Source organism: Hordeum vulgare, chromosome 7H (genome assembly GCF_904849725.1).
Source record: "Hordeum vulgare subsp. vulgare chromosome 7H, MorexV3_pseudomolecules_assembly, whole genome shotgun sequence".
Taxonomy (NCBI): Eukaryota; Viridiplantae; Streptophyta; class Magnoliopsida; order Poales; family Poaceae; genus Hordeum; species Hordeum vulgare.
Genome location: NC_058524.1, coordinates 229,073,335 through 229,087,502, shown reverse-complemented (window position 1 = coordinate 229,087,502; position 14,168 = coordinate 229,073,335).

Here is a 14,168-nt window from a genome sequence, read left to right as displayed (position 1 = left end):
GATGCTGACCTTCTTCGTCTCTCCCGGCGACTGGAATGCAGACTCCAAAGCTGGCTTCTTCGAACGCATCAAGTCAGCGGGGTCGACTGTTTTCTTGTACTCGTCAAGCTCGAGGACGGCCATCTGCTGGTCGGCGATTCTTGATCTCTGCTGCAGACACTCTTCGGCCCGCTGTCGATTGCCCGTGATGGTGATCACACCTTTCGGGCCTGGCATCTTCAGCTTCAGGTATACGTAACACGGACGGGCCATGAAACGCGCATATGCTGGGCGGCCCAGAATTGCATGGTAAGCGCTCTGGAAGTCCACCACTTCGAACGTCAGCTTTTCCTTGTGGAAGTTCTTGTCGGAGCCGAAAACGACGTCCAACGCAATCTGGCCGAGTGACTTGGCCTTTCGTCCAGGGACGACTCCATGGAACTGCATGCTGCTCTCGCTGAGTTTGGACATCGGAATGCCCATCCCCTTGAGAGTGTCGGCGTACATGATGTTCAAGCCACTGCCGCCGTCCATGAGGACTTTGCGTAGTCGGACTCCATCCACCATCGGGTCGACGACCAGAGCCTGTCTCCCTGGGGTGGGTACGTGCACTGGATGATCCGACTGGTCAAAGGTGATTGCAGTCTAAGACCATTTGAGGAACTTGGGGTTGGTAGGGGTGGCCATGTTCACCTCCCTGTTCACCAGTTTCAGTCGACTCTTGCTCTCGATGTCAGCAAAAATCATCAGTGTTGCATGGACTTGGGGGAACGGATCCTCCTTATCCTCCTCATCCTGTTCATTGTCCTTCTCACTCGGTTGCCCTTCACTGAACCCCTGGATCAGGGGGCGACACTGTCGAGTGGTATGCTTCGCATATATGGGGTTGCCCTCTTCATCCATCTTCGTATGAACCGGACATGGCTGGTCCAGGATGGGGTTATTGAACTGCTTCTTCTTGGGGGTGCACTGAGCCTTCCCTTTTCCCTTGAACTTGGCATTGGTTACGGCTGCAGCTTCTGCCTGCGGAGTGGACGGAGCTTTCTGCTTTTGCTTCCGAGTGTTATTCCCATCTCCATCGGCGACTGTTTTGTGTTTGCCGCTTCGGATGCGGTCCTCTTCTTCGCCATTTGCATAGCGTGTTGCTATCTCCATCATCTTGCTCATGGAGATGTCGCCTGTTCGGCCGAACTTCAGGTACAGATCTCTGTACCGCACGCCTACCTTGAAGGCGCAGACTGCTTGATGCTCCGTGACGTTCTCCACTGTGTGGTAGAGAGTTATCCAACGCTGAATGAAATCACGCAGGGGCTCATTCTTCTTCTGGACGCAGTGCTGGAGTTCCACGAGGCCAGCAGGGCGCTTGCACGTCCCTTCGAAGGTCCTGATGAACACTCGGGCCAGATCTGCCCAGTTGTAGATGATTGAGGGGGCCAACTGGTTCAGCCACGCTCGCGCCGAGCCGTCGAGCATCAGAGGGAGGTGCTTCATGGCGACATGGTCGTCTCCTCCTCCGATCTGGACTGCTACTCGGTAATCATCCAACCACGTTTCTGGCTTGGACTCTCCTGTAAACTTGCTAATTCCCGTCGCCAATCGGATGTTGGGAGGGATGTCAGCCGAACGGATGGCTCGACTGAAACACTCGGGACCAGAAACGATGGTCCTGCTTCCACTCGGACGGTCAATATCGTAACCATCGCGGTGGGCTCGGCCCCTGTCGACCCTTCGCTGGGCGATATGCCCTCTCGCGTCGGGCCTTGGGTCGTAAGTGCCGCCGACTGAACGCCGATCATCATGATGTTGGGGCCCGTAGGGCCCACCCCGCGGAGGGGTGCGTGAACGGCGACGATCTTCGGGATTTATAGAACGACTGCCTCCTCTGTGTCGCTGATGAGAACCAGGGCTATGAACTGACCGATGCGTATTCGCATGAACAGAACTATTGTAGATCGTGTTGTGCAACTAGGAGACCGCCGAATTTTGCTGCTGCGCCGTGTGCAACAGGGCGCGGATTTGCTCGATCCCCCTGCCAGCCTCTGAATAAGTCGGCTGAAGGGAATCAACTATCTTGGCAGCTGCAGCCAAGTTGAGGAGGCGTGTGTGGAACAACTCCACGTTGCTCCGCCGAGTGTGCCGACTGGCAGAACGGCGAGACGGACGACGCGCACCGGACGTTTCGCCGATCTCGTGCTCGTTCCGGCCGGCTTGACGGGGATCTTTGTGGGAGTTGGCCATGTGTACTTCTGCTGCAGGCCCGCGCCCCGCGTACTCGGAAGGAAACTCGGTTGGAACCGAGTCCGAGCGCTGGGACGGCGGGGCAACCACAACCGACTCTAGAACTGCCACTTGTGAAGACGCGTTCTGGCGTGCCTGGGCGTGTTGCACCCAACGCTGGAGCCGCGAACGGCGGGACCGCTTGTTGCGGGGCGTGACGGCGGTGTAGGTCGACATCGGAGCTGATTGCTGGAGAAGGAGAATGCCGCGGGCGCCGGCACGGAAGTGCGTAGCCCCGCGGCGGGGAAGCGCCTCGACGTCGAGAGGGGCATCCCGAAGCCATGCCGAATCGTCGACGGTGAAGGAGAGAGCGCCGAAGAAGATCTCGTGACCCATGCTCGAATCTCCACTGGACGACATGACAAAGTGATGTAGTCGCAAACTCGCTGGAAGTCGCTTAGACGCCTGCCCCACGGTGGGCGCCAACTGTCGTGGGTATAAGCTTGACAGTAGATGTGTAGGGTACGAAAGGGATGGGCAGAGCCTTAGCTATGGCGAGGTTGTATGAGTTCAGGCCCCTCTGCGGTGGAGGTAACAGCCCTACGTCTCAGTGCTCGGGGAGCTTGTTGTCGAGTGGAATATCGAATACAGTGAATTGCTAACCCCTGCACCAGTGGGGGAGGGTGGCTTATATAGAGTGCGCTGCCCTCCACAACGGTTCGGTGCACAGGGGTGGAGTAGTGGCGAATAAATGCCTGCGTTATAGGTAACGTACGTCTTAAATGCTAATAAAGTCACATGGAAACATATGACCGTTTCCCTCCAGGGGGGTTACGATGCACAGAGTGGAATCCAGTCGGTTAGTTTGATAAACTCTGAATGCTAATCTCCGACTAGACGGTCGAGGATCTGTTACCTACTGGATGGAGGGAACTCCTTAGTTCAGTCGGAACTGACTAAGGGTCTTATCCCTTGTGAGGGGTAGTCCTTGGGTTGGACCTACAAGGCAGGCCTATGACCCTACCCTAGGACTATGACCCCATCAGTACATAAAACATCCAAAGATGACAAGATAACAGCATGAAACCATCAAAAATTATAGATACGTTCGAGACGTATCAACGTTGACCATCTACAATATTAATAAAGACAACTTTTAGACAAAGTTCATGACAATTAAGTTCGTTTAATCAAATTAAGTATGAACTCCCCTCTAGTCATCTAAGTGATACATGATCCATGTTGACTAACCCGTGTCCGATCATCATGTGAGACGGACTAGTCATCATGGTGAGAAACTTCATGCTTATCGTATTCAACCATACGACTCATGTTCGACCTTTCGGTCTCTTGTATTCGAGGTCATGTCTGTACATGATAAGCTCGTTGAGTCAACCTAGGTGTTTCGCGTGTGTAAATCTGGCTTACACCCGTTGTATGCGAACGTTAGAATCTATCACACCCGATCATCACGTGGTGCTTCGAGACAACGATTCTTCGCAACGGTGCACACTTAGGGGAATACGTTCTCGAAATTTTAAGAGGGATCATCTTATTATGCTACCATCGTTCTAAGCAATAATATGAAAAACATGATAAACGTCACAATGCAATCATATAGTGACATGATATGGCCATTATCATCTTTGCTCTTTCGATCTCCATCTTCAGGCATCGCATGATCATCATCGTCACCGGCGTGAGACCATGATCTCCATCATCATGATCTCCATCATCGTGTCTCCGTGAAGTCGTCACGCCAACTACTACTATCACTACTACTATAGCTAACGGTTAGCAATGAAGTAAAAGTAGTAAGCACATGGCGTTGCATCTCATACAATAAATTAAGACAACTCCTATCGCTCCTGTCGGTTGTCATACTCATCGACATGCAAGTCGTGAAACCTATTACAATAACATGATCATCTCATACATCATACATGCAACATCACAACTTTGGCCATATCACATCACATGTCAAACCCTACAAAAACAAGTTAGACGTCCTCTAATTGTTGTTGCAAGTTTTACGTGGCTGATTTGGGTTTCTAGCAATAACGCTTTCTTACCTACGTGACAGCCACAACGATGATGTGCCAAAGCTATTTACCCTTCATAAGGACCCTTTTCATCAAATCCAATCCGACTAGAGTAGGAGAGACAGACACCCGCTAGCCACCTTTATGCACGGTGTGCATGTCTGTTGCTGGAACCAGTCTCACGTAAGCGTACGTGTAAGGTCGGTCCGGGCCGCTTCATCCTAGAATACCACCGGAAAAGAATAAGACTAGTAGCGGAAAGCATTTGACAAATCATCGCCCACAACCTTTTGTGTTCTACTCGTGCATAGAATCTACGCATAGAAAACCTGCCTCGGATGCCACTGTTGGGTAACGTAGCATAAATTCAAAAAAATTCCTACGCATATTCAGATCTTCCTATGGAGAGACAAGTAACGAGAGAGGGGTGAGTGCATCTTCATACCTTTGAAGATCGCTAAGCGGAAGCGTTGCTAGAACGCGGTTGATGGAGTCGTACTTGCGGCGATTCAGATCGCGGTGTGATTCCGATCTAGTGCCGAACTACGGCACCTCCGCGTTCAACACACGTGCATCCCGATGACGTCTCCCGCACCTTGATCCAACAAGGAGGAGGGACAGGTTGGGGAAGATCTCCAGCAGCACGACGACGTGGTGTCGATAGAGAGACGAGGTCTCCTGGCAGGGCTTCACCAAGCACCGTGGGAGGAGGAGGAAGGAGGGGAGCAGGGCTGCGCTGAGAGGAGAGAAAACCGTGTGTAAAACAGCCCCAAAACCCCCACTATATATAGGAGGAGGGGAGAGGGGTGCCACCCCTAGGGTTCCCACCCTAGGTGGTGCAGCAGCCCCCCCCCCAGATGGGAGGTGCAGCGGCGAGGGCAAGGGGAGGGGTGGCGCACCCCTAGGTGGGCCTTAGGCCCACCAGCGCCTAGGGTTTCCCCCCCCCCTCTCCACCTCCTGCGCCTTGGGCCTCTTTGTGGGAGGCGCACCAGCCCACTTTGGGCTGGTTGCCCTCCTCCTTTTGGCCCATGCTACCTCTTGGGGCTAGTGGCCCCTCCCGATGGACCCCCGGGACCATTTCCGGTGGTCCCGGTGGTCCTGGTACGCTACCGGTGACGCCCGAAACATTTCCGGTGTCCAAAACCATCCATCCTATATATCAATCTTTACCTCCGGACCATTCCGGAGCTCCTCGTGACGTCCGGGATATCATCCGGGACTCCGAACAAATTTCGGTAACCTCGCATAACAATTCCCTATAACCCTAGCGTCATCGAACCTTAAGTATGTAGACCCTACGGGTTCGGGAGACAGGCAGACATGACCGAGACACCTCTCCGGCCAATAACCATCAGCGGGGTCTAGATACCCATGGTGGCTCCCACTTGCTCCACGATGATCTCATCGGATGAACCACGATGTCAAGGATTCAATCAATATCGTATACAATTCCCTTTGTCTGTCGGTATAGAACTTGCCCGAGATTCGATCGTCAGTATACCTATACCTTGTTCAATCTCGTTACCGGTAAGTCTCTTTACTCGTTCCGTAGCACGTCATCGTGTGACTAACTCCTTAGTCACATTGAGCTCATGATGATGTTCTACCGAGTGGGCCCAGAGATACCTCTCCGTCACACGGAGTGACAAATCCCGATCTCGATCCATACCAACCCAACAGACACTTTCAGAGGTACCCGTAGTGCACTTTTATAGTCATCCAGTTACGTTGTGACGTTTGATACACCCAAAGCACTCCTACGGTATCCGGGAGTTGCACAATCTCACGGTCGAAGGAGAAGACACTTGACATTAGAAAAGCTTTAGCATACGAACAATACGATCTAGTGCTATGCTTAGGATTGGGTCTTGTCCATCACATCATTCTCCCAATGATGTGATCCCGTTATCAATGACATCTAATGCCCATGATCAGGAAACCATGATCATCTATTGGTCAATGAGCTAGCCAACTAGAGGGTTTCGAGGGACACATTGTGATCTATTTATTCACACATGTATTACTGTTTCTGTGAAATTATAGCATGAACAATAGACGATTATCATGAACAAGGAAATATGATAATAACCATTGTATTATTGCCTCTAGGGCATATTTCCAACAAGAAGCTCCGGGGGGATCCGATAGTGCGCGTGGGGAATCCGAGTTCCTTTGCACGCCCCATGTATCTTATTGAGGTAGGTGGTTGTCGGACCGGCGCCGTCCGGCGGTGGCGAGATATGATGGCGGGACCGGTTGGGGGCGGGGCGACATCATCGTCTTTGTTTGGGGCGGGGTAGGGGTGGCGAGTGGGCTGCAACACCGATGAGGGGGCGAGGCGAGGGGTGGCGACATAGGTTGGAGGCGAGGCGGGGGTGGCGGCGCCAGTTGGGGGCGAGGAGAGGGTGCCGACAACACATCAGTTAGGCTCCGTTCGGTTGTCTCATGGTAGAATCCGCCTATGGTTTCTAACCTCCCACAGAATTGGTGATCCCGGTCTGTCACCCAATCCCCACCATTCCCTATCCATATAAAATTCCTGTGTGTATAACCTGTTCGGTTCCTTCCCTGTTGATTAATACACAAGGACCACACAGCCGCTTCCGCGACGGAGGAGGCAGCGGCAGGGAGCGCGGCCATGCGAGGAGAGGCCTCTGCGCCGGACCGGGGGATGGGCGGAAGCGGGGCGGCAGCGGGTGGAGGGCGCGGCGGAGGGGGAGGAGCCGGGAGGTGGCGCAGGAGGAGCAGTCGAAGAGGATGGAGGACGCCATCGCCCCGGAGCCGCACGGGGAGCGGGGTTGGCGGGGGCGACGGGGAGAGGAGAGGCGCCTTCTGTTTTTTGGGAGGAGAGGCGGGGGTTTATTCCACAGGAGGAGAGGTGGGTGTTGATTCCCCGCTGAAACCCAACGGTTTTGGAAGGGATCGAACGGGATGTAATCCCGGTCGGGTTTAACCGAAGACAGTTAACTGGGTCACATGGATTTAATCCCGGTCGGGGCAAAACCCCGGGGTTTGACCGGGTTTCGGTTTCGATCCCGACGGGGGAAGGCGTAACTGAACGAAGCCTTAGGGTGGGGCGGCACGGGGGTGACAGATCGATCGTGGGCAGGTGGTGCGGATCCGCCGGGGGAGGTGGGTGATGTGGGGTGTGCGGTGGACGAGAGGCTGTAGGTTAGTTGTAGGATCTGATTTTTTTTCTCCGCGGGTTCGAAAGTTCGCGAGGAGGGCACTCTATATAATCCTAGAATTAGAATAGTATTCTCATGCTAGCATCAGAATAATGTTACTTTCGCTCTATATATGTATAGGAAAATGGCTATGTAAAATAACTGGACATCTAGATCTTGAGCCTTATGAGACGTGAATCATGACATACACAATGGATATTTTAATCGTCAAACACGAGGCAACCGGTAAACATTTCTCTTGGACAATTGATACCTTGCCAAATTTAATTGCCGTGAGATACCTATCAAAATATTCCAATTAATTACTTTCCTATGCAGCCAACTTTCCATGTTAATTCTAGTAGACACCACCATATACGTTTTCCTTTTTCTTGCCTCTCAAGATTGCCATCAGGTGACTCCCACGCCATGTGCATAACTCGGTTCTTGTTGTGCTCGCTATGATTTACCAACGTCATTGTTAGTGCTGCTACCATCAGGTGTACATCGATTTATTTTTCGAGAAAGGGTATGTATATGTCTGTGTATTTTAAATAAACATGTGCACGTAATTAGTGTGATCTACGTCTTGAGACTTTTTTCATAAAAATATAAACATGTGGACCATACTTGAAATAATGATAACAAAAGGTGACATACCCAATGCCGAAATTTCTCTCTATTTATTCCTAAAATGATTAACTTCCATCCATCATATACACAACAAGTTAAGAAAATAAATTACTATATGTGTTTTGCTCTCAGTCATACAGTGGTAAAATAGATGACACGCATCAATTATGTCATTTTATTATTACCACAGCACCAACGGCATGCAACTATTCGGGGAGGTGATCAATTGCGATGAGTATCCACATGCAACATTATTATAGAAAGTAATCAATTGGCCGATGGAGCTGAATTATGTAGTTTTGATATTTCCATGGCACTAACGACATGCAACTATTCTGGAAGGTAATCAATTGTCGTACTAGGTATCCGCATGCAAAATTACTGTGGAAAGAAAGTAATCAATTGGCCGATCATGACACGCATAAATTACGCAGATTGAATATTTCCACGGCATGTAGTTACTATCTCCGTCACAGTTTAGAAGGGACAGTTAAACTTACGTGCATTTTCATAATAGATAAGGTTTAAGACGCATTGCATTTATTCCTAACAGCTAATTAGTACTCCCTCTGTTCCGAATTATAAGTCGCTGGAGACTATCTTTCGACCAGGTGAAAAAGAGTAAATAGACATTTATGCCCCCAGTTCAAATTCTAAATCTTCTTCCTCGACGTCTTCCACTTCCGCCTCCGCTCCTGTCCTCGCCCTCCACCTCCACACCTGCCCTCCGCCTCTGGCCCCGCCCTCCACCTCCACCTCCACCTCCCACCTTCGGCGGTCTGGCCTCGCCCTCGACCTCCATCTCCGGCCCCGCCCTCGACCTCCACCTCCACCTCCCACCTCCCACCTCCGACGGTCCGGCCTCGCCCTCGACCTCCACCTCCGGACCCGCCCTTGACCTCCACCTCCACCTCCCACCTCCGGCGGTTCGCCTTCGACCTCCACCTCCGGCCCCGCCCTCAACATCCACATCCACCTCCACCCAGATCCTGGCGCCTCCACCTCCAAGACTGCACCCAGGTCCGAGCGCCTACACCTCCAGGCGATCCTCCTCTCCCGAGCTGCTGCTACTACTGGTGGTGGTGGTGCTGCACACGGCACACCCAGGTGGAGGTTATTCCTGGAGCTGCTGCTGAGGTCGGTTGATGCCCACATTCATCTCATCAACCTGAATTTGGCAACAACTCTATCAGTATTTGGCAGTAATGTGAACAAGTGCAGAAAGAAAGATAAGCAGGTGCTCACAACTGCCAACAGCACAGGACACTAGCAGCTGGCTCAGCACCTCTCCGCATAAACAAGAAGTGCATAAACAAGAACCAAAGAAACGAAGATTCAGTTAATTAACTGAAATTTAACAGCAACAGTACACTAAGAGAGAAGAAGAGATAAGAGAGAATTAACTGAAATTTTAACTGTTCCAGAATCACTTCGGTCTGGATAATTCAGCTTCGGTCTGCCTAGTTCAGCTTCAGAATCACTTCAGTTGATGCCGAAGAACGGAAAGATGAGCGATCTGTCCCAGAACCTGAACATCCAGCACATGACCAAGGCCCTCCCGCCGCAAGTGCTGAAGCAGATGGGCGGCCTGCAGGCCCTGATGAAACAGATGGGCGGCAAGGACATGAGCAAAATGGAACCAAGTTACTTGGCAAGTTGCATTTTTCTGTGAAGCTGAACCTCAAAACAAGTTGAATTTTGTCGACACGCTACTCGGAACAGTTATTTTTCTGCGAAGCTGAACTAGGCAGACCGAAGTGATTTGGGTTTTCAAGTACTAGCAATTAATTAACTGAAACATTACTGCACCAGATCACCTTCTCTGAATAACTTCTCCATTAACAGGAACAAGCTAATCCAAAATTAATAGTGCTCTGAATACTGTAATTAACAGGACATCTTCTATGGATAACAGTACACCGATCAGTTACTCCATTTTAACAATACTAATATTTGGCTCAGAACAAAATATATCAATACATTATTAATTAACTGGATTTTTCCGAGTGTTTGCAACTGAAAACAAACCAAAGATGTAAGCTTAAACACAACTTCCAAGTGGTATTATGGTAGTAACCACCATAAGATCATTGAGGTAAGCAGTAAAATAAATGTAAGATATGGTTTGTTCTTTAATGCACTTTCTTAAACTTGTTGGAAGAACAATAAACTGATATATCCAGGAAAAAAATGCAACCATTAGATTGAGCACTCCATGACTACAGGAGTAGCTATCAAGACCTATCTCGTTACTGTGTCATTGTAGGTGTGGCAAACTCTGACCAAACGTCAGCCCTTTGGGAAAATTGAGAACTGAATTCAGTGACATTTTGTTAGTTTCAGTCGTAACTGAAACTGAGAAGCATTTTTTTAGCTGCAGCCTGAGGGAGTAGGTGTCATTTTGTTAGTTTCAGTGGTAACTGAAACCGTGTCATTTTGAACAATAAACTGAGAAGCATTTTGTAACTGAAACTGAGAAACTGAGAAACATTGTAGGCTCATAAGCACTAACTTGGGCACGAATTTTGTTCCCTCGGGCTGCAGCGGAATTTGGGCACGAATGCTTGTAGAAAACTGTATGTGCAAAATGTGCAGTAGTGTAAAATGACAATGAACTGAACTTCACCAGTAAGAAGCTCCCAGAAGGCGAGCACGGCGGCGGCGCCCTGCAGGATGGACACGACGACGGTGCCGGACATGTGGGCGGTGTAGACGCGGCCGCGCGGCGGGTCGGGCGCGGCGATGACGACGCAGCCGGCCACGACGGCCGCCACAGTGAGCGCGTGGAGCAGGATGAGGAGGAAACCGTCGACGAAGGGCACGAGGCGGAGCGAGAGCGTGAGGAAGCCGCACCCGGACGCTGCGCTTTGTTGTCACCGCGAGCTCGACACCGACAACGAGCTTCCGCTGCAGCCGACGAGCCGGAAGGACAGCTGCTGCAGCACGGGGAGCGTGCGGACTCACGCAGATTCGTACTGGGGGTGGTGCTTGAGGCAGAGGCGGACCCGCGAGGCCCTGCCGTTGTAGGCGTCCTGGATGAGCTCCGGCGACGCGGGGCTGCCCTGTGTAGCAGGCCGTGGATGCCCCAGTTCGTCGTCCGCATCGGCGCACGCGGATCCAGTGCGTCCGCCGCCCAGAAGCTCGTTGCCGGTGCCTAAAGATTCAATCTTTTGACCTTGGTAGAAAAGAGAGGTGGCGCGGTGGTGGGGAGAGGAAAAGCCAGCGACGGAGAGGCGGGTGAGAGGACGAGATCTGGCCGGCGACGACGGAGAGGCGCGGTGGTGGGGAACGACAGCCCGAGCGAGTGGAGTAAGAGGAACGACAGCGAGAGCGAGTGGAGCGGTGGGAGGGCATTTTTGGAAAGTTGACAAGTTCCTCTTGGTAAAAAAGTTTGTACGTGAATCTCTTTAACAACTTATAATTCGGAACGGAGGGAGTACTTCATTATAATACTTCTATATGCATGCGTAGTGTCAATGCTACTTTTTATCACATCTCACATTCAATCAATGAGCACCTAGGTTCCAGAAAATTTCCAAACACGTCTTCTAAACCGTGACGGAGGAAGTAGTTTGGAAGGTAACCATAATTGTTCGTACTGAGTATCCTCACACAACATTTATATAGAAATAAATTAATTGGCCGATGAAGGTATGCATGTAGAATCTCAATAATGTGTTAGCAGGTCAAAACCCAATAATCCATTTAGCTAGCTGAACATTAGAAATGTGATGTGATCCAATGGTATCCATACAAGGTGCGTGGGCATCTAGGTTCCCGGCCGTTATATTTATAATTTTTTCATGTAACTGTGGATTAACTTATAATTTATTCATGTAACTCATTTAGAAAAATCTTATACTCCCTATATCACAGTTTATAAGGCGTGCACGTGTACCTAGATCGTTAATTTGACTTATATAAACTATATTGTTTAACATAAAAATTATATCATTAGAAAATAGAACATCTAAATTTTCTAATGATATATTTTTTGTAATATATGCCTTTTATTAAGTTGATCAAATTGACAACCTAGATACACGTGCCGGACTTATAAACTGAAACGGAGGGAGTATATAATATATAAACATAATTAAAATGATAAATTAGTATATATATACTACCGCATGTTAGTATATGAAACATGTGGGGTAACTACCCCTAGATGGTAGGATGATAGAGAAGGGAAATACACTATTCTTAGTTGAACGGCCGGCCTAAAAATTAATATATATGTATTTGAAGGAGGAAAGGTCATCGGCAGCCGAACTATCGATGGTTAAAGGAAGAGAAGAACTTGCCTCGCAAGCCAAAGTATTTATAAATCAACAAGAGATGGGGGGTTTGGGCATTGGAGGCCAATTCGGGAGCTACTAAGGGAGTTCGGGACTAAGGGCTCCTCGAGCCGCCTATCTATTTTCATGGGACGGACTCCTCGGACTGTCCGATCATCATTTGAGGTATTGGAATCAAGATGGACTCTTTCGAAGACTTGGCGTACAATCAAAGGTGACGTACTAATCGGCATATTCCTTCCCTATTGTAACCGCCTTTGTGTAACCCTAGCACCCCTAGTATATATATAAACGAGGGAGCCATAGTTCGTAGGACACATTAAGCTCATCACAATTAGGGTTTAGACCACCACATCCAATCCCGAGATAGATCAACTCTGTACTCTGTACTACTTCATCAATACAACAAGAGCATGACGTAGTGTTTTACCTCCATCAAGAGGACCCGAACCTCGGTAAAACATCATATCCTTCGTCCCATGTTACCCATTGATCCTAGATCCACACTTCCGAGCCCTACCTGAAATCGACCAGTTTTGACAACGACACTTTGCAGGAGGGTTGTTTCGACGAGCTAGCCAAGTATCCTCGCCCAAACAAAAGCGGGTCATGAGCGAGGTAAGGGTTGTCTCCTCTCCTGTTTGAGCGTCCGAGCTAACCATTCATCTCGTATATTATTTCTGAAAGAAGCTAATGCCTCGGCGTCCGAACAGTCAACAATTTGATTTTTCTTAGTGAGGAATCGATTCCAGAATTGCCGGGGATGGCTCATCGCCTTCTTGGATGATATGGCTCAAGTCGTCGGACCTAGGCGGTCGAACATAAGTGCCTCGAAAGTTGTCTCGGAAAGCATCTTCGAGCTCTTCCCAACTCCCAATGGAGTTTTCCTGTAGGCTATTCAACCAATTCCGCGTTAGTCCTTTGAGCTGTAATGGTAAGTACTTAATGGCATGGAGGTCATCTTTGCAAGCCATATGAATGTGGAGAAGAAAATCCTCAATCCACACGACTAGGTATGTTGTCCTGTCATATTGCTCTATATTTACGGATTTAAACCCTTCGGGGAACTGATGCTGCATCACCTCATGTGCCAAACACATTGGGTGAGTGGAGCCCCTTATTCGAGTTGTGTCATGCTAGAGATCAGAGAAACCCTGCCCTGCTGGTTTTCGCGAACTCCATCGGTTTGATCGAGCCGAGCTTGGTACGTGTCCCATCAAGCGGGAGTGTGCCCTTTGGATCCATAAATAGATCTTTCTTGTCCTCTTCTAGCAATCATATTATGCCGCAGGTCAAATGGGTCTGTGGACTGAGCTGACTCTCTTCTCCTTCTGCGTGGGTGTTCGGGATGGTCTCCACCTTCTCCAGCTGTCCTGTCCCATCCTCGAGGGGGATGGTCCGATTGGTCATCTTGTGCGAATATGGGCGGTGCGGGATCCAAGGCCTCGTCTTCAAACTCTGGCAGCAACCGACAACGTGGGTAACTTTTATTTTGTCCCCATCGTGCCTAGTTGTACCCTTCTTTGGTGGCTAGGACTTTCGTCCATCTTTCATTGACGGATTATTGTTTGGATTTAATCTGCCTCTCTTTTAACTTAAGGATCCGAGCAGTGGCTATGAGCTTCCGCTCAAATACTTCTTGATCCAGTGGGTCTTCGGGGACGATGAAATCCTCGTCTGCCAGGTTGTCCTCCTCTTCGACCGGAGGGAGGTAGTTTCTATCTTTGGAAACATCGAGATCCTTAGGCTTGTCCGGATCTGTGTGCTCCCGCAAATCATCGGGGTCGTTTTTGGGGTCTGCGGGTTCGACGAGAGTTACTGTATCCCCACAA